Here is a 22,650-nt window from a genome sequence, read left to right as displayed (position 1 = left end):
AACTAACCCTAGCATTCTCATAACTAAAAGTCAGAACCCAAACCCAGCACAGGAATGTGGCTGGGCTCCCAGAATGATCTAGAACCAGGGCTTTGTCTGTATTCCTTTCTGCTTTTCTACTCCACAGTTTTTCTCTGAGGACTAACTTCCTCTGCTCCCCAGTCAACACATGAAACATGGAGATCAATAGTTCCCTGATTTATGTATTATAATTGAGCCATCTAGGAAGAGAGTAATCTCTCTCTCAGTTCTAATTTTAGAATTCTGACACAAAAGACTGGCTATTTTTAAACAGCTGTTGTTCAGTCTTAGGTGAATCAACTGTGGCCAACAAGTGGGGTCCAGAGAGGAGACGGGGATTTTTGACCCAACCCAACCTATCAAGTGTGGACAGGAGCCACAGATATGTTGGACAAAATAGCTGCCCTGAATCTACAGCCATTGTGACCATGAAGGGTAAGTACCTAGAAAAGTGGTGTGGGCTACAAGAGGCTGTACTTACAAAGTGATGAGATAACCTGTTGATTCAGTCACTTAATCAGCTAATTTGCTTAGAAGAAAACTATAACCATAACTATCATTTGGGTCTGTTTAAATAATTTTATTTTAGAATATTTGTTTTTTGGGACACATGCAAATGTACTGTGGTTGATTTAAATGGGGGGGGGACTCTTGTGGAGAACTGGGTGAGCAGGGGGACACATTTTTAAAAACACAGGACAGCCAGTCTTATCCAGTCACTGATTGAGAAGGATGGGGAAGGATGTAAGTGGAAGTCTATTAGCACTGCCTCTTCTGCTTTGCTTTTTCATGCCTGGAAACCTGGCAGGACACCTAAGGTGCCTCAGTCACCTCTACAGACAGCAGAGAAGGAAAAGAGAAACTCCTTTGCCTGGACTTCCCGGTTGTATGACAGGTAATCTCCTGACTGAATTTAAGCTACCCTGTAGTATTCTGGCATTCACAGCTGACACAACCAATGGATGTAGCTATTACAACATCGAGAAAGTATAAAATACTACAAGTCTGTACCTTGTAGTACCTGAAGGTTGCTAATTTCTACGATAAATCTTTTTGCCCTTTTGGGAGGTATAGAAAACTGAATAATGGCCCCTCAAAGATGTCCACATCCTATTCCCAGAACCTGTAAATATGGTATCTTGCCTGGTAAAAGAGATCATCCAGGTGTGATTACATTAAGGATCTTGAGATGGGGAGATTATCCTGGATTATTCAGGTGGGTCCACTGTGATCAGAAGAGTCCTTTTAAGCAGGAGGTAGGAGGACTGGAGTCAGAGAGATGTGCATATCAAAGCAGAGGTCAAAGAGGAAAGAAGGTGTGACATTGTTGGCTTTAAAGGTGGAGAAAGGTACCATGGGTCAAGAAATGTAGACAACCTCTGAAGACTGGAAAAGGCAAGAAAATAGATTCTCCCCTAACACCTTTAGAAGTGATGCAGCCCTGAGGACACATGTTAGACTTCTGACCTACAGAATTGTAAAATGATAAACTTTCATCATTATATTACTTTGTTGGTGGCAATTTGTTACGGAAGTGGTAGTAAACTAACATGGGGACTTTAATTAACAGCAGGATAAACACATTGGACACCTGCACGAGTTCCCAAAGATTCACTCAGCCTCCTGTCACCCATCAGATCCATTCAGGACACTGCAGGGGCAGCACGAGGCTGTGTCCTTTCACTAGATTGAAATTTTCCTCTCTGATCTAATAAGATTGACATTATAGACCTGGAGGCAAATCTGGCTTCTTTATATCCATAATTGGTTTTTGAACTCCGTTTCCTAGAGGTTTTTGTGACTAGGTTGTATCTACTGAGTGGAAATTTCACTCATGTGACATTTAATATAGAACTCTCTGAATGCATGATTAATTTTTGCATACCAGATATTACCTCATTATCAGATTTACAGAAAGTAGCAATGTAATTATAAAGCAGCTATTTTCAGCACATTCTGCCAGGTTATTTCTCTGCCAAATCATTATGCCCTGAGAAACAACACGTGGCACTATTGAAAACAAGTTGAGTCTTGTGAGCAATCAGTTCAGATAATTGCATCTTTATTATTGACAGTTCCCTTAGGACTCTAGGGTCTCGCGAACTGCTCCACGCTGGGACTGCAATTCATTAAGGTTTCCATCCTGAGCCAATTTTAATTAAACTGTCCTCCTTTTCTCTTTAGCTCCCCATAGCTCATTTTTCTTAGCGGGTCTTAGTTGGGGTAGAAATCCAGCTGTTGAGTTAATCTGAGACCCCTCCTATCTGTCCTTCTGAGGTGTCCCTTCTCAGCTTATAAATTCAGCAGTTTAGCTGAACGAGCATAAAATGTACCTGCTTCCACAAAAAGAACACAAAAAGTAAAAAAGAAGAAGAAGATGAAAAAAAATGCCATTTAGCATCTCAGTTTGCATCTTTTAGAAAATAAAACAGGCACTTGGAGACATACAGAAGCTGATACCATGTTTGTGGCAATAATACTAGATGATGAATTTTAAAACCTGAGTACAGATCAACTTTTAGTTCTCTTCGTTCTGAAATTAAACTGCCTGTGATTGATTTATATGATATGACATTTATGATAGACAGATTTCTGGAAGATTCATAGTTTTTCCTCCCTTTTCCCATAGGATTCTCTTGACTGGCTATAATCATTCTTTATTTTATGCACAAAGCAAAATAGATTTGTTCGTTGCTTGTTTATTTTTACTGAGAAGCGATAACATATAATGCATCTCTTGTTAGTTGCCATTATCAGTTTTCAGAGTAATAACTTTGTTTTAGCAACACAGGTTCTCCTTCATTGTGGGTAAGAAAAAACAGTTTCTTTGTTCATCCAACAATCTAATAAATATTCATTGAGTGCCTTCTTTGTACAAAGCCCAATACAAGGCAATGCATAGAATATAAAATTGTTGAAAATAGGCTCGACTTTCAGGCAATTTACTGAGTTAGGTTATACATGTTAACTTTCTTCTCAGATTGCGCAGGGACTCCTCATTGCTACTGCATTCCTCATTACAATGTTTGGGAGAGATCTGAGAACAGGGAGTCTGAAGGAAAGGTGATTAGATAGGAGGCATTGTCTAGTCATGAGGTACTATGCAGACAAACAAGATGATCAATAAAGAGAAAAATGATGTTATAAAATACACGTAGAAAGAACTGAAAGAACTTCATAGCTGATTGATTATGAAGGTAAATATGTCGGGAAATATAAAATTTTTTTCTTTTCATTTTAAAAAATACTCATGACTATTTAACCAAATATTAAAACCTTGTCTTATGGGATTTAGGGAAAAAACATGAAGTATGTATGGAAACTCTAGTATAAAGTGTTGAGTAGAACAAATTACAAAATGGCTACATAATGTGAAGTGGTAAAATATTTTAAGTAAGCTGTGAAAAGTTAAGGGTATCTATTTCAATTCCTATGGCAACCAATAAAAATTAATACAAAGAGGTATAGCTCAAAAGTCAATAGGTAAATTCAAATGGGATTCCAAAAATTATTCAAGTAAGCTAAAGGAAAACAGAAGGACATACAGATAGCCAAAAATAAAATGGTAGACCCAATCCAACTGTGTCAATCATTTACATTACAAATATTAATTTGAGGCACATCATAAATACATATGTAAAACCTAACATCATAAAGCTTTTAGAAGAAAATTTAGGAGAATACAGATGGGCCACAGAATGCATTATCAATTAAATAAAATTGCTAAGTTACACTGCATCAAACACTGCTTATTAAAAGACACTATTAAGAAATGAATAGACAACCTATGTATTGAAGGAAAATATCTGCAAAACTGGCAGCTAAAGTTATATAAAAAGATTGTCTCAATAATAAGAAGATATACACCCCAATTTAAAAAACAGACAAAAGATTTGGATAGACAATTCATAAAACAAGATATACAAATGGTCAACAAAGACATGCAAATGCGCTCCACATCAGTATTCATCAGAGAAAGGCAAATTAAAGCCACAAGGAAACTTCATCATATGACCACCAGAATGGCAAAAATTTTAAAACCTGACAACACCAAATGATGATGAGGATGTGGAACACCTGGAACCTTTATACATTGATGGGAATGTAAATGTAAAATGTTAAAAGCGTACACTTATGATGAGCATTGAGTAGTGTATAGAATTGTTGAATCTCTATATTGTGCACCTGAAACTAATATAACACTGTATGGTAATTCCAGGGAAATTAAAATTAAAAACTTAGTAAAAAAAAAGAAAAACAAGATTGGATTATTTGCTCTACTGGATATCAAGACTTATTATAAAGCTCCATTAATTAAGGGAAAGAATGGACGAATATACCAATAAAACAGAACAGAAAAAGACCCTTGCATTTATGGACTCAATATTTGACAAAGTAGGCATTAAGAACAGAAAGTTCAATATTTTGAACAAAATTATTCTGGGCAAATTAGACGTCCACTTGGAAACAAAATAGAATTTTAAGTCTCTGCCTCTCACGATACATAAAAATCAGTTCCAAGTAGATGGTTGATCTAAATATGACAGACAATACAGCCAAGTTTCTGAAGGAGAATATGCTCATGATCTAGGCTATTAAGTGGGAAATAAAAAACACTGTGCAGGAAAAAATGAAAAATCTGGATTAAAATTACTAACTTCCTTTCATTAAAGACTTCCAGAACATGAAAATAGGGGAAGATATTTGCAAAACATAGTAAGTAATAAAGGCGTTGTATCCAGATTATGATGAACTCTATCAAGCAATAAGAAGAGAAGAGGCAACAACATAGAAAAATGAGCAACAGATTTAAATAGGTTTTCACTAAATAAAATATTCAAATGACCATAAACACACGATGACCTCGTCAGGCGTTAGGAGAATGCAATTATATCACATTGTGGTACCCCTACAAACCCATCAAAATGCTAACATTAAAAAGATTGATAATACCACGTGTTCACAAGGACATGGAACACTTACACGCTCCTGGTGAATATAAGTTGATATAACCAACTTTGGAAGACTATTTGCCATTATCCACTACAGTTGAAAATATGTAAAAACCAATGACTCAGCACTTCTACTTTTAGGTACATACCCAATATAAATACATGCACACGTGTAGCTAGAGATGTAGAGAATAAAGTTCACAGCAGCATTATTTGTAATAGGAGAAAATCAGAAACATCTCAAAGGTTCACCTCTAGTAGAATGGTAAAATACGTGATATATTCATGTAGTGAAATAGTCTCTAGCAATAATAAAGAGGTAACTACAGCTGTATGCAACAACATGAATGTCATAAATATAATGTTGAGCAAAGGAAGTTATATACAAAAAATTGCACACTGTAGGCATTTATATAGCTTTCAAAAACAGACCATTCCTGAGGTCATGCTCCCTTCCTGGAGGCAGCCTGTATCCAATGACTGGTCCATGCTGGACGCCAAAGGACCCTCCCAACTCCAGAGCTTACCACTGAATGAAGTGAGGCTTTGGCTGTGATTGGCACCCAACTTCTCCTTCTATCTCAGGGTTTCTCAAACGCAGCATTACTGACTTTTTGAGTTGGCTAATTGTTTGTTAGAGAGGCTACTCTGTGCATTATAGGATATTTACTATCATCCTTGACTTCTACCCACTAGATGCCAGTATATTTCCACATGTTGCTAAATATATCCTGGGGTGCAAAATCTTCCCCAGTTGAGACCCATGGTGCAATCGTGGCTCCTTCAACCTCCATGGATGTTGATCCTGAGAGCATTCCCCACTAAACATTCTGCATGCATATCATTGAATCTCTGGCACACCCTGATGAGTTCTGTTCATTTAATAAACCATTTACACAGGTGTTTATTGGTAAATTATACCTGTACTATGTAATTATACATTATATGTAATAGAATATAATTATAAAACATAAACAAAAACAATTGAAGAGGAGATAAAATAAATGTAACTAGTAGTTCTAGCATTTTCCCTGCTCCCCAAAAGAATGTTCACTGGCACCTCCTAGAAAGCCTAAACCATACAGTAGAGACCAGTGCCCTGGGAGGTGGGAGGGAACAGCAAAAGAAATGTAGGTAGAGGGATTAGTCTTAGTAACACACTGAGGCAGGGAAAAAAAGAGAGAATAGTTACAATAAAAACTTGCCAGGTTGGAAGGCAACCGATACACGAAAAAGTGCTCAACATCACTCATCATCAGGGAAATGCAAATCAAAACACAATGACACAGCACCTTGTATCTGTTAGAATAGCTATTCTCAAAAAGACAAGAAATAGTAAGTACTGGCAAGGATGTGAAGAAAAGAAACCTTTGTGCACTGTTGGTAGGAATGTAAATTGGTACAGTTACTATAGAAAATACGGAGGTTCCTCAAAAATTTAAAAATAGAACCACCATATGTCCCCCAATTCCACTTCTGCAAATTTATCTGCAGACAATGCAAACACTGATTCAAAAAGACACATGTGCCCCTAAGTTCATTGCAGCATTTATATACCACAGCCAAGATACGGAAATAACCTATGTCCATCAATGAATGGATAAAGAAAGCATGATATATATGTGTGTGCATGTATACAATGAAATATTGTTCAACCACTAAAAAGAAGGAAATCTTGCCATTTGCAACAACATGAACAGACCTTGAGGGCATTATGCTAAGTGAAATAAGTCAGAGAGAGAAAGACAAATTCCATATGCTTTTACTTTTATGGGGAACCAAAAAGCAAAGCAAAACAAAACAAAAAACCTGAGCTCAGAGATATAGAGAACGGATTAGTATTTATTGCCAGAGGTGGGGTGGAGCGGGCAAAATGAGTGAAGAAAGTCAAAAGGTACAAACTTCAAGTTATAAAATAAGTAAGTCCTGCGGATGTAACATACAGTATGGAAACTATAGTTCATAACAATGTATTGCATAATTGGAAGTTGCTAAGAGAGTACATCTTAAAAGTTCTCATCACAAGAAAAAAAGTTTTGTAGCTGTGTGATAACGGTTGTTAACTAGTCTTATTGTGGTGATCATTTTGCAATATAAACAAGTGTCAAATCGTTATGTTGTACACACGAAACTCATATAAAGTTATATGCCAATTATACCTCCATTAAAAAATGAAAACTTTGGGGAATGATAACGGTGATAGGTAGCAAGATAGAAAAAGTAGTCAGTGTATATCCAGATGGCATTGATCGCTTGAGCAGGTATCAGATAAAAGGGATTTGTGGCTAAACATTCTTGATTATGCCTACAAGCTACCCACTAAAATTCTTATAAAAAAATGCAATGAAAGTTTAAAAGCTAGCTAGAGTAGTAAAAGATGAAATCATTAATTAAAGGTCAGAGGGAATTTCTTTTAATTGTATCATTGTTGGATTCTTGAACTTCACAACATAATCTCTTACCTCTAAACTGAAATTAGTTCATCACATACTTTTAAGTGCATATTAATATAGCATTGTAGTATTAGAAGTAAAGAGACATTATTAGAAATTCACACAGCAACAAGTAACGTGGTGAGAAACTTCATCCCATCATCAGTCCATTTTAGATGGAGTAGTAAAAACAAATAATAGAGGTTTTGAATAATCTAAGTAATAATACTGAACACGTGTTCTTTTTCCTCTGCATTTTCATTTAAGGCCCAAGTTTCTAACCGCTCCTGGAGCTTTTACTGAGTGAGCTCCACAGTGATGACCCATAAATTCTCAGGACCATGGCACCATGGGCTGAATTGTGCCACTCCACAAATATATGTTGAAGACCCAACCTCAGTATCTCAGAAGTGATTGTATTCAATGGTAGAGCTTTTTAAAGAAGTAATTAAATTAAAATGAGGCCGTTACAGTGGGCCCTAATCCAATCTCACTGGTGTCCTTACAACAAGAAGAATTTAGGACACAAAGTGACAGGAGAGCACGCACACAGACAGATGGCCAGTGGAGCAGCAGTAGTGGGGTGACCACCTGTAGGTCAAAGAGAGATTCCTCAGAAGAGATTGAAGCTATTGAAACTTTGATTTTGACTTCCAGCATCCAGAATTGGGATAAGTGTTTCTGTTGGTTAAGCCACTCAGTTTATGGTATTTTGTTATGGCAGTCCTGGCGAACTGCTGCCCCCCACCTCAGCATTCTTTTTTTTTTTTTTTTAATTCCAATGTAATTAACATACAATGTTAATATTAGTTTCAGGTGTACAATATAATGACTCAACAATTCTATACATTACTCACTGCTCATAATGCTTCCTCTGTTTTTTATCACTGCATCCCTCAAATTCCACAGCAGATTTGTAAAATAGATAATATTATATCAGAAACAAAAAGAAAAGACAAAAAGAAAAACTTAAGAGTAACTTGATTTTTTAAAAAAAGATTTTATTAATTTATTTGAGAGAGAGAGAGCAAAAGCCAGGGGAGGGGGGAAGAGGCAGAGGGAGAAGCAGACTCCCCACTGAGCAAGGAGCCTGATGTGGGGCTCAATCCCAGGACCCTGCGATCATGACCTGAGCCGAAGGCAGACGCCCAACCGACTGAGCCACCCAGGGGCCCCAAGAGTAACTTGATTTGAACTTTTTTTTTAGGTAGGCCAAAGTGGGGGAGGGGAACAAGATGATAAAATTAACTACTTACAACAAAACAGCCACCAAAAAACTAACATTTATTGTAAGAAAATTCTAAACAAAACTAAGAGCTAAATAAAATAGGAAAATTATTTAACCTCTAAAGAAGTATTAAAAATCAACTTTATGCAGTAAAATGTAAACCTTAAATAAAATCGATATCTTCCTAGAAAAATAGAACTTACCAAAATGAACTAAAAAAAAAAATCTTCTATGTATTATAACCATTGAATAAATTGGATTAACATTATACAATCTATCTACAAAGAATAAATCCGGGGAAATGGATTCACAGGTGAATTCCTAGCAAACATTCTAAAACCAGATCATTCTATTCATATAAAAGCCCTTCAAGAAAATTTTAAAAGAGGAAGCAAACATTCTCCCACTCAAATTAGTAGCAAAAGCCAAAAAACATGAGGCCAATTTATAGAAGAGATGCAAAGAACAAATAAACATATTTTAAAAGATCCAAATGCACTAGTAAGCTAAAATTCAAATTAAAACCATAATTAGATGCCATTTTTGTTTCTCAAATTTGCAGTTATTTTGTGGGTGTAGCATGTTGAAGACGGGTAAGAGAACAAATTGTTACAACTTTTATGGAAAACAACCAGAGAAATTTGGCAAAACGTATTAAAAGCGTTTTTAAAAATATGTGTTTTAAATACAGTGATTTTTCTACTTATAGGAATGTATTTTCAGCAAATAATCAGAAAAGTGGGCAAATGGGTATGCTTATTATAATATGATTAAATAAGAGGAAAAATTGATTAAGATTATAATATTCCTATATGAGAGAATGATTAAATATATCCTAGTACATCCATTCAAAAGGGTGGTTTGCACCATACAAATATTACATTTTCTTTTTTCTTTTTAAATTTTATTTATTTATTTGTCAGAGAGAGGGAGAGAGAGAGAGAGCATGCACAAGCAGGGGGAGTGGCAGGCAGAGAGAGAAGCAGGCTCTCTGCTGAGCAAGGAGCTGGAGTCCAGGACTCCATCTAGGACCTTGGGATCATGACTCGAGCAGATGCTTAACTGACTGAGCTACCCAGGTATCCCTAAATATTACATTTTCAAAGGGTATTTGGTGAACTAGAAAAAAACATAATGGTACAATAACAGATAAACACAGCAGAATATGAAACTAGAGCTGAAATGTAATCCCTATTTTGTATGAAAAATACTGAAGAGAAAGACATTAACGACATCAAAACCTTTATGGAGGTTATTTTTATGTTCCAAGAACATACAATATTTACTTTTTAAAATTCCTCTGTGGTTCCCAAGGTTTCTGCAAGTATATATATCACTTTCACAATCAGAAGAAAAGCAAATATTTTTTAAGGTGTCAGGTGCACTTACCTATAGTGTGAAAGTTCTAATTAGAGTAGAGGTGGGGCAGGAATAATAGAAAAAGTTAGACTTAACCACTGAAGGAACACTGCAGGAGAATTAAGGAGAATCTGTAGAAAGCACAAAATATTTGTAGGTAGATAAACACAGATTCTAATCTTGGTTCAGCCACTCATTAGATATGTCTTCCTTTGAAGCTGCCTTACCTATAGGCTAAAAAGTCTTCTTTGCAGGGCTCTTGTCTTAAATAGATGAGCTTATATATTTGGTATGCCTAGCATAATATCTAATATAGTTTATGTTTTCCATAAAACTTAGATCCTGTTCCCTTACTACTACCTGAATCTTATCTTTTGATCTCTTAGTTTTGATCTTTTTGCCTAAGATCAAATTGATATTACCAATATTTCTACTATGACCAATTAAAACTTACTTCCATAGGGCCCTATCCTTGTAAAGTAAATTTAAAAATGATATTTGGCACAGGTAAATACAAAAATACATCTCCTTCAGGCGTAATTAATTGAGAGGAAATAATTCATCCAAAGAGGACTAAAAAATATATTAACTGAGTTGACAATTATTTGACTGATCTTACTAATCATTTCAAAGTCAAACCAGTTTTACAAGGAGACAAAGTGAGTCAATTTATTAATTAGATAATATCCTAATTATCCATCTTGTTGTCCATCAGTAATTTTTAAAAGCACCAAATAATTCCATATTGCTGTGAAAGACAAAATAAGAACATTTTTTGTTGAATTATTTCATAAACTGTTCTTACACACTCTTATTTTATTTAAGATTAGGTAGAGTTTCATGGAAGTATTGATAGAATCAATAAATAGTGATAAGTAATCAGTATTTGCTGTTGATAATTTTTTGTATTAGTTTTATGGAGTTAATTATAAAGAACTTGAGGGAACATGAGGCACCATGTTTCTAAAATATCTGGCTTGTTTAAATATACACAAAACAGTATTATACATTTATACATAAATATTTTAGATTAAGACAACTGTTTGTATAATGACTTTGACCAGCCAATATTTTTACAATTTTAAGCAAACATGCTTTGTCGTGAAACCTTGAATTAACCAAGAAAACATCTCAGTGTGCAAAAAATGAATTTTAGTTTTGGGGGCATAATGTTCTGTTTCTATCACAAAGCTGAAGAACTGAGCAGTGATGTTTGCCTGACTGTTCCTTTCAGCTGAATGGAATGGAAAATTACACAAAAATTAAACAAAGAAACTGCCTTGACTTTCTCAATTGCTTGAAAGTGGAAGTGTTTATTCAAGCATTTACATGGTGGCCTTGGCCCACAGTGTCCTTGATTAACATAAACTCTTCTCCAGAGGTGTAAGAGAAGCAGCTGGAAGCATTTAGGTTTTTCACTTTGTCCCTGCTAAACTCATCTGGTCTGTGTTCTTGCACCCAACAGGTCTTGTGGTTTCCACCCTTGTCTTTTTGTGATCCAACCATTTTTTCAAATATGAATCAATTTTTTTCACTTCCTTACCTAAAATCTTCTAATGGCTGCCTGTTGCACTTAGAATAAAATCAGAACCCCTAACCACAGCCTACAAGGGCCTACAAGCTCTGGCCTCTGACTTCATCTTACAATCCTCCCTGTTTCTACACTAGGCTCACCCATACTTTCCTTTTTACTGTTGCTCAAACACATCAAATTCATTCCCACCTCAGGACACTTGCTCCTGCTGTTCCCTTCACCTGGAATGCCTTGCCCTGAGACTTACATATTACTGTTTTGCTGTTTTTGTTACTGTTTTTCACTCAGGTCTCAGGTCAAATACCATCTCCTCAGAGAGATGTTCTAAAACCTCCCAATCCTGAGTGGAACAGCCTTGCTGCCTAGTTACCTTCCCCTAGGTCCGTGCTATTTTTCTCCACTATTTTTGTCACTAGCTGAATTAGTTTATTCACTTATTTATTTTCTTATTTATGGTCTTTCTACTCCTAACTAAAATTTCACCTTCATAAAAGCAACTATCTTGTGGATCATAGGATAGTGATGAGCACACATTACTCAGTCCATAGATACTTGTGACCTGAACAAATAAATTCAGCTGTGCAAATCATCAATTGGGATTTTTTTTAGATGCAAGCTACAGAAACTAACTCTAGCCAATTTAGGCAGAAAGGCATTCACTGGAAGGCTATCACATGGATCTCAGAAGAGCCAGGATAGCTGGAGAAATAGGCTTAGAAGATAGGCAGGAAGCACACAGTTGGAGAGCCAGAATCACAATCAAAATGACACCTAGAACCTGACCAGAATAATGCCACCCTCGGCCCCGCTAGTCACGGGCACCGGACATTCTACTACGGTTGTTCTGTCACTGTTACTGGACTCTGGTTGCTGCTGCTGTAACCCTCAGACGGAACCCTCCTGCCTGTGCTTCTTTACTTCTTTTCCACGCTTGATTTCCTTGCAGTAACAATCTCAGCCACCTGTCTACTACCATAGTTGAAGGTAAATTATGAAGAAAATAGTTTTTAGCCTTTGGGAACTTTGTAGCAGAAGGTGGGTCTCATCACCATAAAATCAAAAAAATGTGAGAAGCAAATCATTGCTTTTTGTATGTTACGATTAGCGGTAAGCCAGAAGTACACTGATCTTGCTATGCCCGTAGTAGGTCTTTCAATTGATTCAATAATCATATATTGAATGTCTTCTATTTTCTCTTTCGATAAATGGTTATTGAGTCAATGAAAGATTAGGGAAAGGTGATGACAATCTCAAGACTGGTTATAATTAACCCCATAAAATATAAAAAGCCAGGCAAAAGCCTAATGATCTCAAGGTATCTATAGATAGTTTTAAAACACTGATGAAAGAACATACCCCCACTAAAAGGCCAAGGGTTCATAATCATGAGATCTCCCTTTGTGAAAACTCATCAGAGCAGAGACAGAAGATTTGGATTCTAGATCCAGAAATTGTTTACCTTCACTGAGTGATTGTGGGCAGGTCTCTAAGCCTTGCTTCTTTACCTGTAAAATGAGAATATTAATAAAATTATAGCCTTCTATTACTGCCTCACCAGGGTTTTCCTGAGGATCATATAGGACAATACACAGTATACCTCAAAGAATAAAAGATAGGCAAAATACATGTAAAGTATCATGTTTTATAAATAACAAGATCTATTGCAATTGGGGGCCATATTATCCTAATCACAAGAGCTACCATTTATTTATCCTTTGCTAGGTATTCCAAACATTCACGGCCCCTCATTCTCTCAGTCTGTCTTCCCTGCCAACCTGCTCAAGTACGAGTATCTTTCTTAGGTCTGTACCAGATCTGCTACACCCTCTCAAGGTCCCCCTTCTTCCTTCTTAGCCTCACGCTTCCTATGGGGAAATCTTAGCTAAACTAGACACACTCTTGGTCTCCCTCTCTAGGGAGGGATTTGATTGATGAGTTTGGGGGTAAGAAAGTGATCCTCTTTAAGACTCTTAAGTACTAATAAGTCATTTGTGCCCTATATATCATGTTGACCATTTTGTCCTATATTTGACAATATCTCTGGAGAAATAAAATTCTCATTATGATGTTTAATATCTATACGTATGATTTTATTTATTGCAAAATCTTAGATCTTAGAGACTTGATTTGTTCATGCTATGGCTGGCTACATCACAAATGGAATATTTTATATACATTAATTCTAGACAAATTTACTCTGAGAGTATTTTAGCAGCTCTACCTTTATTCATAATCAAAGGAATAAAGACTTTCTGCTTGTGAACACTTTAAAATGTGCATTAATTTTAACTTGCTAACATGGTAAAACACGGGAAATGTGATATCTAAAGAATGAAAACACAAGTCATGGTGCTTACAACACAAGAGAAGCACAGCGGGCAGATTTTTTTTTTTTTTTTTTTTTTTTTTTAAGGCTCAGCTCAACAGGGAATAGAAAAAAGAAAACACAAATGTCTCTGCCCTGCTCAGGGAAGCCTTGCCTTTGTGTGCTATTTCCCGGCAGATGAAAAGGCAAAGAGAAACTCCAGCCCGCATAGCACCCCTGGGATTTGAAAGAACAAAAGAAAAGCAAACACTCCCCTGCTTCCAAGAATGACAGGCAAGAATAGTCTGTCTTTTCTTTTTGTTTCTTCTTCTCCCTTATTATTATACAAAAAAAAAAGAGTGATAAAGCAGAAATCCTTTTTAAAATTATTTCTGTTCTGGAGTCAGAGTCCAGCATTTTTTGGAAAACTACAGCAGAGCTTATTTTGTTCCCCTCCTTTGAATATTCGATTGTTAATTCCCAAGCAGATTTTGATTCTTTCGTGATGCACTCGAAATTTAAAACCTCCTCCTTCTTCAGGTTATCTGTATTATTAACTGAGTACCCTCAGTTAATGCTGATTGCAAATGACTTCCTTATAGGACCTAAAACCTCTCAAAGCCTTATTCCTAGGACTTGAACTCATCTTACGTGTCCACGCCAGTGATGTGACCTGACAGTGAGATGCCGTTAGGACAGATTCAAAGCTTAGTAAGAATATTATCATGCCACAGTTCTGAGCTCAGGTATCGTGTCAGACTCTTGGACCCATCAGTGGCAGGTGGTCTGAGACATGCCAATGGATGGCTAACGTTATGCTGAAGGGCTCAGTCCCAATCCACACTGAGACAGGAGCTTCCCTGCCCACTTCTGTCTCCTGAACCTTGCTCTAAATAGCGGGACATGTGTGGGAGCCACATTCTTGTTCAATCCAAAAGACACCACCACCAAAATAATATCTGGCTACCGCATTTAGTATCCGCATCCTCTAAATCCTGGCATGTTAAGACAGGTCCCCCTCTGTGAAATCCTTTATTTATGTTTCTTCCTGACAGTGGGAATCAGACATGGAGATGAATCATCTAAAGAGAGCAGGATCTTCTTTGGAAGTTCTGTCAATTAAATCCACAAATGCCTTTGACTTAAGAGCGACCATACAGCCTGAACTGGATGCTCTTGATCCCTCCTGTCCTATTCTTACGGGTTTGGTCTTAATCCTCTGGTTATTCCTTTTTAGAATCTCTCTGGGCTCCTTTTCCTCTTTCCCCTATCATGGGTATTGGCCGGTCTTCCATCCTTGACTCAGCCATTAACGCACTATACTATGAATCACAAACCTAAGTGCTTACAGAGATCTGAAGGTAACATAAGTAACTGAAGCATGCTGTATGCGACAAAAATATGTGGTTCTCCTACTCTTCGATACAGTAAAGAACTGCCTTTTCTCTTATAAGGAAATAACAACGGAAAGAACAGAAGTACGACCTTAAATGGCAGCTGATATTCCGAGTCAGGGAGATACCGTGTAGGAGGCTTGAGTCTGAGGGGTAGGAGGAGGCAGCCACCTCTCAGCTAGTCAACGTCTGGCGTTAGGTAGTATGACTACTAGAGAAGATTTTCCATTTCTCAAAAGAATTTGGAAATCTAGATTCTTTCATCTAAACTTTTATATGAAATCTCCAATATTTAAATTTTTCTCAAGCATAACTTATCTGTACGCCTGAAATGAGTATGCTGGCCAAAGAGAATGCATCTCCATGCCAAATAGAGTCAGTGGGTCACCAGCTGGCAGCGTCATCACAGATTACTAAAGGCAGTGGTTTTCGAACTGCATAGCGCAACCCATTATTGGATCAGGTAATCAAACCTAATGGATTGCAAGTAGCATTTTTAAATGAAATAGAATTGCATAGAAGAAAACAATTAAAGATGATAAAACATATCACATTTAATAACGATGGGTATTATTACAGGAGACACACATACATATGCATCTGTGTTTGTGTGTATGGTGGGTCACTATTAAAAAATTTTATGACTGTAGTCCAAAGGTTTGAAGGTCACAGCTCAGGTGATATTACTCCATTCCTCCTTCTATTACAACTTAAGTGCTTAAATGATTGTGAAATGTGCATCTGGATGCTGGATTTTTCTCTTTAACTTCCGCCGCTTATTTTTTTTTTTTAAGATTTTATTTATTTATTTGAGAGAATGAGAGACAGCACACAAGCAGGGGGAGCGGCAGAGGGAGAAACAGACTCCCCGCTGAGCAGGGAGCCCGACGCGGGCTCCATCCCAGGACCCTGGGATCATGACCTGAGCTGAAGGCAGATGCTTAAAGGACTGAGCCACTCAGGCATCCTTTCAGCCACTTATTTTTAATTATCTGCTGGATAATTATCACTGGGATAATCCACAGGTCCCACAAATGTGGTATAACAGAACGATGAAAATAACGCGCCTTATAGTCAAATGGATCTCAGCTTCAATCTTAGGATTTCTTGGCCTGTTTTCTCATCTTTAAAATCAGGACAATTGAACGATCTGCATAGGGTTTGTTGTAGGAATTTGTCCTCAGAACAGTGCCTGCACATACAAAATAAACAACCATGGCTTGAGCACCAAGCATATTCCAGACATTGTCCTAGACACTAGAGATTGATGCGAAACCTTCGCTCTTCCATAATTAGACAGTGCTGCTTTTCAGTAGTTGAAGAAAGGAAGTTAAAATTAACTAAACATCTCCTCAATGTTTTACTGGATACATACAGTAATCCTTTTATAATGTAATCTAAAAATACCCTTTTCAAATAGCCTGTGAAGTGTAGTAATTAACGACCACAAGGATGCCCTTCTTCTCCCTGCCGAATGTCAGGGGGTGTCCTTTCCTCCTGAGTGTCATGAGCCTCTTCTACCCTAATTTTGCTCTGCTAAGGAACGCGGGGTGTGGAATAAGATGATGCCTGTCTTAGTCCATTAGGGCCGCTATAACAAAGCACCACAGGCTAGGTGGCTTAAGAACAACAGAAATTTGGGGTGCCTGGGTGGCACAGCGGTTAAGCGTCTGCCTTGGGCTCAGGGCGTGATCCCGGCGTTATGGGATTGAGCCCCACATCAGGCTCTTCTGCTATGAGCCTGCTTCTTCCTCTCCCACTCCCCCTGCTTGTGTTCCCTCTCTCGCTGGCTGTCTCTATCCCTGTCAAATAAATAAATAAAATCTTAAAAAAAAAAAAAAAAAAAAGAACAACAGAAATTTATTTCTCGGAATATCTGAGTGGCTCAGTTGGTTAAACGCCTGCCTTCTGCCCAGATCATGGTTCCAGGGTGCTGGGATTGGGGCTGGCATCAGGCTCCCTGCTCAGTGGAGCCTGCTTCTCCCTCTGCCGCTCCCCCTGCTTGTGTGCTCTCTCTCTCTCTCTGATAAATTAATTAATTAATTAATTAATTAATATCTTAAAAAAAAAGAAGAAATTTATTTCTCACAGTTCTGGAGACTGGCAAGTCCAAGATCAAGGTGCCATTAAATTCCGTGTCTGGTGAGAGCCTGCTTCCTGGTTGATCTTCTGGCTGTGTCCTTGCACGACAGAAGGGGCAAAGCAGCTCTCCAATGTTTCTTTCTTAAGGACATTATCCTATTCATAAGGGCTTTTCTTTCATAACCTAATTACCTCCTAAAGGCCCTACCTCCTAATACCATCACACTGGGTATTAGGTTTCAACACATGATTTTGGGGTAGGGGGAAGACACAGATATTCAGTCCAAAGCAATATCCTTTCCCTTTCCGAAGCTTGCTGACAGTGAACACACACACAATCTGTGGTTATCTCCTGATTGAACTTCCTGTCTCCAGATCCATTCCCTTTTAAAACATCCATCACACCGAAACCAGGGTCTCCTTATAAAATAGATTCTGGTCACAACCCTTCACTTTCTAACCTTTTAATATCCTGCACTGTCACCTGTAGGAGGGCCGAGCTCCTAGTGGGACTTACCAGGCCCTGCATGATTGTATCCTCACCTCTTAAGCATCATCTGGTCTCAAATTCTGTCTTGTCAATTAGGACAACTTGTAGCTTCCAATACATTTAGCACTCTCTGTCAGTTGATATTGCCAGGAAGCCAAGCCTGTGATTGCAGTTGTCATGGTTATAGATTAGCTTCTGCCCCTCCAGGCATCGCTTCCACCTTCCAGACAGAAAGTGGAGAGGGTTGAAAAATTCTGCCCAGCACTTGAACTGTGTCACGTAGATATCCTTAACTGAGACTGGGATAAATGTACTTTCATTTCCTTATTTCTAGTAGTGGAAGAAGAGAAGAGATTGGAATTGGGTGCTGAGCGGACACTGTCTACACAATTGGAATGTTTGGAGCTGATTCATCCCTAATGAATCCTTAATTCTTGAAGGTGTTTGTTCCTGTACCTAATACACCTAGGAGGCCTGAGCCGTTCTGGTTCCTGTTATTTCTTTAGCCTGTCTCTTAAAGTTTCTCTTTTCCTTCTCTGAGCTATGCTTTCTTTCCAATAAATTCAGTAAGAGTTAATTTTCACTGCTTGCTACTGACAAACTCTGACGGACACCATTTAATAAATGATTCCAGGTGTTTAGAGGTCCAGGCAGTATCAAGCTTATCAATATTACTCTTTTTATAGTTTAGAATCTACTGAGCACTTAGCCCTGTCCATGGGATATCTCAGTGACATTTTAGGATCAAAAATTTTAAAGAATATTTGGCAGTTGTTAAAGTATCCAAAATAAATTTATTGGAAATGTCAATATTCATTCAATGGAACATTCCGGTAAAATACGTTTTTTCATTCCTGAGATCCACTCTTATTTGTGCATATTAGCTAGTGACTAGAACTGGTTAAAAGATGGTGCAATTGGGTTACTAGCCTTTGTTAAATGAAACTCATCATTATTTAAATACTGTAATTTCATTAATCAACTGCTATTAACCTTAAGATCCTCTTGATGATTTCTTCAACAAATCCACAAGAAAAGTACTAGGAAAAGGAAAAAAGGTTCTATGACCTAAAATGTTTCAGAATATAAAATGGGACAGAAGAAAAATAGTAGAATAGCATAGACTCTCAGTAAAAACTGCATTTGCAAAAATGGTGATAACAGAAGATATCATAATGAGAATGATGCCTGTAATAATACTGCTAACACTACTTTAGATAAGTAAGGCCTGTTAAAGACGAATTTTAGAATCATAGAATCTGCTGTCTTGTTCTAGAGATGAGAAAAGTGAGAGCCAGCAAGGTAACGGACATGGACACAGTCTCTCAGCTAGTTAGCAGCACCAGAGAGCAAATCAAACTGGGAACAGATAGTGAATTTGGGGTAAAAAGTAAGAAGCTCTACATCTAAACAATAAGATTATTGAAAAGCATCCTCTTCCTCAGACTGAGCCCAATCTGCAAAAATCTTTATCATTTATTAAGTGATTTGAATAAGAACTGAGTAACAAATTATTTCAGGTGCAAATTATTTAATAATGAACGTATCTTTTGTGCGTATGTGTGTGCACATCTAACCATAAGATTATTTATGATTGGGGTAGAATATTTTCAATTAAAAACTAAAATTGAAAATTGGGCATATGACAGATTAAAACGTTCCTATGGTGGCTATAAACAAAACCAGTAAACTCTAATCAGGTTAAAAGCATATGAAAGAAAATGTAGCATTTTTGTCTAATCGAAGTTTGTTTACAAGAAACCCTCTAGCTAGTCATACCTTTTCTCCTCGAATTTAGAATGTAATTAATCACACACCATAAACCTGAAAAGAAAAACTGCAAGTACAGTAAAAAGACAACTTGTCTAGAATTTTGAAAATAAAGAAAAGTCTTACACAAGAATTGAGCAGAATAATTAGCTGTTGTCAGTAAACATGAAACATATGCAAATACTTTACGGGAGGAACATTTCAAGGCAAACTGTAGTCAGTTATGATTTTTTTTAATACCTCAAGCTCAACAACCAGCGCAGATAGCACAAAATTAAATAATAGTGATTCATTTATATCTCTTAATGTTATTAGTGTGATTGAGGGAAGGGAGGTGACATGAAATGATGGGATATCTATGTGCTATTTAAGTCATAGGTGTAATTTAGGCACAATTATTTTCATGTTGGTTTTGTGAAAAACTTATGGGTACATTGTAAGCAGTCATGTTCCAGAAAATGCAAATAAGGTAATAAGAAAGAAATAATAAATATAAAATGCTTCTTTAGTAAGTCACAGACATTTTTCTTCCAGCCGGGAAAAATACTCTAATTGAATCTCACCCTGTTAGATATTATTTTGTCCAGAGTCATAGGTGTTCACAGGGAATAATATTAGGAATTGTATCAGTTGGGGCTATTAGTTGTAAGCAACACAATTTACTGCAGGTAGAGTAGATAGAAAATGAATCTGTTGAGAGCTAATACATTCTATCTAATAAATATTGAATTTATTACATATCTCAGAGAATTGTTGGGTGCGCTGGAGAAACGGGCTCAAGACTAGCCTCCAGGAATATTCCTAGAACTACACCACAGAACTGGCTTGAGCAGGAAGTCAGCACAGCCCACCCCCGCATCAGCAGAATGAAAGAGCCATCCCTAATCTGCTTCCTCCTTTGGTTATCTCCCAAGTTAAGTCCCATTTAAGGGAATCTGATTCACAAAACCAAGGTCACACGCCTGCAGTTTAGCCACAAGGGAGTCTGAGAATGCAGGAGGTTTTTGCAAATTGCTCTGGAAACTGGGAGCTCACAGTGTGGCTAACTATCAAAGAGAGACAGGGTGTTCAAAACATGTGGGAAGTTTGGTCCACAGAATTCTAAGATGAGTAGAAGTTAGAAGTTAATTTTGACTTCTTATCCACTTGATACTTAATGATTTCTTTTGAGAATAGAATTATGACCACTGTTCCTAAGCAAGATATGTTAAAGTTTACTGTATCTCTAGTCTTGTATCTGTGTATTTGCTCTCAGGAGACTTTAATACTACATTGTCCAAGACTAGCAACTAAAACTATGTTGTCACTGGCAACATGGGGCTATGGAGCGCTTGAAGGTTGAAAAGGTATTTTTTATATATTAGTTAAATAAAATATATTAATAAAATGAATTTCACCCGTTCAGTGTTTTCTTTCTTTCTTTTTTTCTTTCTTTCTTTCTTTCTTTCTTTCTTTCTTTCTTTCTTTCTTTCTTTCTTTCTTTCTTTCTTCTTTCTTTCTTTCTTTTCATATCATCAGTCTTGCTGTTTCAAGAATACACATGTTGTTTGGGGCCAATGAGAATTAGAACTGGCATTTGTTCCCACCTATTAGGAAATTCTCTTTTCTACCAGAGTTGTTGAGAAGGCTAGACGTTGTTGAGATGAACCCACCTAAGAACAGGGTCGACTGATCTGATAAATGGAGCACGGATGTCATTTCAAGCCCTGAACTTAAACCAAAACTAGCTTAACTTCTGGGCTTCTTTTAGGAATGTGAATCAATAAATCCCTCAGGCCAGTCAGGGTTCAATATTGTCATTTGCAGTTAAAACCATCCCAACTGATAAAACTATTACTATCTCTACAGTGACCTTCTTACAGTGTATTCAAATTATCACCAAAGTAATCTAGGAAGTAAAGCTGCACTAAGTGCTGCTAATAATGTAAACCTATATGCACAAACTACTAGGAATATTTTGAAAAGAAACCAGTTTCCAAGAATTTAGAACAAAATCTAACCCAAAGAGCAAAATGAGTCTAATTTTATTCCTTTAGCTATTGGAATGCCAGAGTATGTTAAGAGATTATTGAACGACTCAAATAAGTAGATTCAGCACGCTGTTACTGAAGCAATTCCAGTCATTTCTATTAGGGACTTTTCGACTTTTAAGCCATGAAATACTTTATTCAAAATAAATGTATATGAAAGCCTAATACATGAAAACAGAATGAATGTGATGTTAAACATCTCTCATAACAGATATTTATTACAGTATTATTTGAAAGCTCAAAGTAGACATTTTAAAGCAATATGTCAGCAGTTGCTAGAAAAAAAGTAAGCCAGAAGTCTTTTGAAACTTTTTGCAAGACTCTCATGCTTTAAGTATTAGGGAGATTGTCAATTAGAAAAGTCAGAGCAAAAATAGTAAGTAAACTATTCACTATTACTACAAAAACATGGAGCCAATATTTCATTAACTACACCCAGAGAAGGAAAAGAGGGAAAGTTAATAAAGCAGAAAAAAATTCCCAAATCACTTGCATTTGGCTTTGGAATATTCCTGACACAAATTCCCTGCAATCAGACTGGCTCTACCCTAACCCCAGCAGCCTGGGAACAGGTTAGGAATGTGGAAGTGGAAGTTTGAGGTCATTCCAGACCAATAGTGGGTACAGCATTGCCCATTCACATTCCTGTTAATTTCTTATAATTATAGAGCTGGGATCTCAGATGGTTGGATAGTTATGTTTATTCTCTTTGACTGTCCTCCTACCTTCATCTAATCCAGTCCCCAGTCCTCACCCCTACCTCCACCCCCACTGCAATCTCGTCCCTCTTTGTCACTTCCACTGCCTTTGCCACCGCCTCCTTTTCCCACTGAACTATTTTAGCCATGAAATCAGAGTAGCCGTCACGGTCAGAACAGTTAAAGAAGAATGAATGACTTTATTTCCCTCAAATTAAAGGAAGTCTCCAGAGGTGCTTTCAGAGAGTCCATACTCCTCTGCATCGTCTAGTACCCTAAAGCTTCTCTCCTGACGATGTGGACCTTCAACCAACCTGCCTGCATAACTTACTCCACCCCCCCCCCCGCCCCGCCT

At 37.2% G+C, this 22,650-nt stretch overlaps 1 long non-coding RNA gene across 3 annotated transcripts in view; it reads left to right on the top strand.

Annotated features, from left to right (window-relative positions):
- Positions 1-306: 306 nt before the first annotated feature.
- Positions 307-22,650, top strand: part of LOC123801227 (uncharacterized) — a 67,959-nt gene continuing 45,615 nt past the window's right edge. For 2 of the 3 annotated variants that reach the window (XR_015727232.1, XR_015727233.1), the window contains exons 1-2: positions 307-456; positions 830-916. This is a non-coding gene — a long non-coding RNA (uncharacterized LOC123801227). Of the gene's footprint in view, positions 457-829; positions 917-18,131; positions 18,465-22,650 lie in introns of those variants that run through there. The other variant, XR_006782164.2, reaches the window with a different exon arrangement.

This window comes from Ursus americanus, chromosome 17 (genome assembly GCF_024610735.1).
Source record: "Ursus americanus isolate L20-20 chromosome 17, mUrsAme1.1.p, whole genome shotgun sequence".
Taxonomy (NCBI): Eukaryota; Metazoa; Chordata; class Mammalia; order Carnivora; family Ursidae; genus Ursus; species Ursus americanus.
Note: the sequence above shows the minus strand (reverse complement) of the source record. Positions and strands in the feature narration are given on the sequence as shown.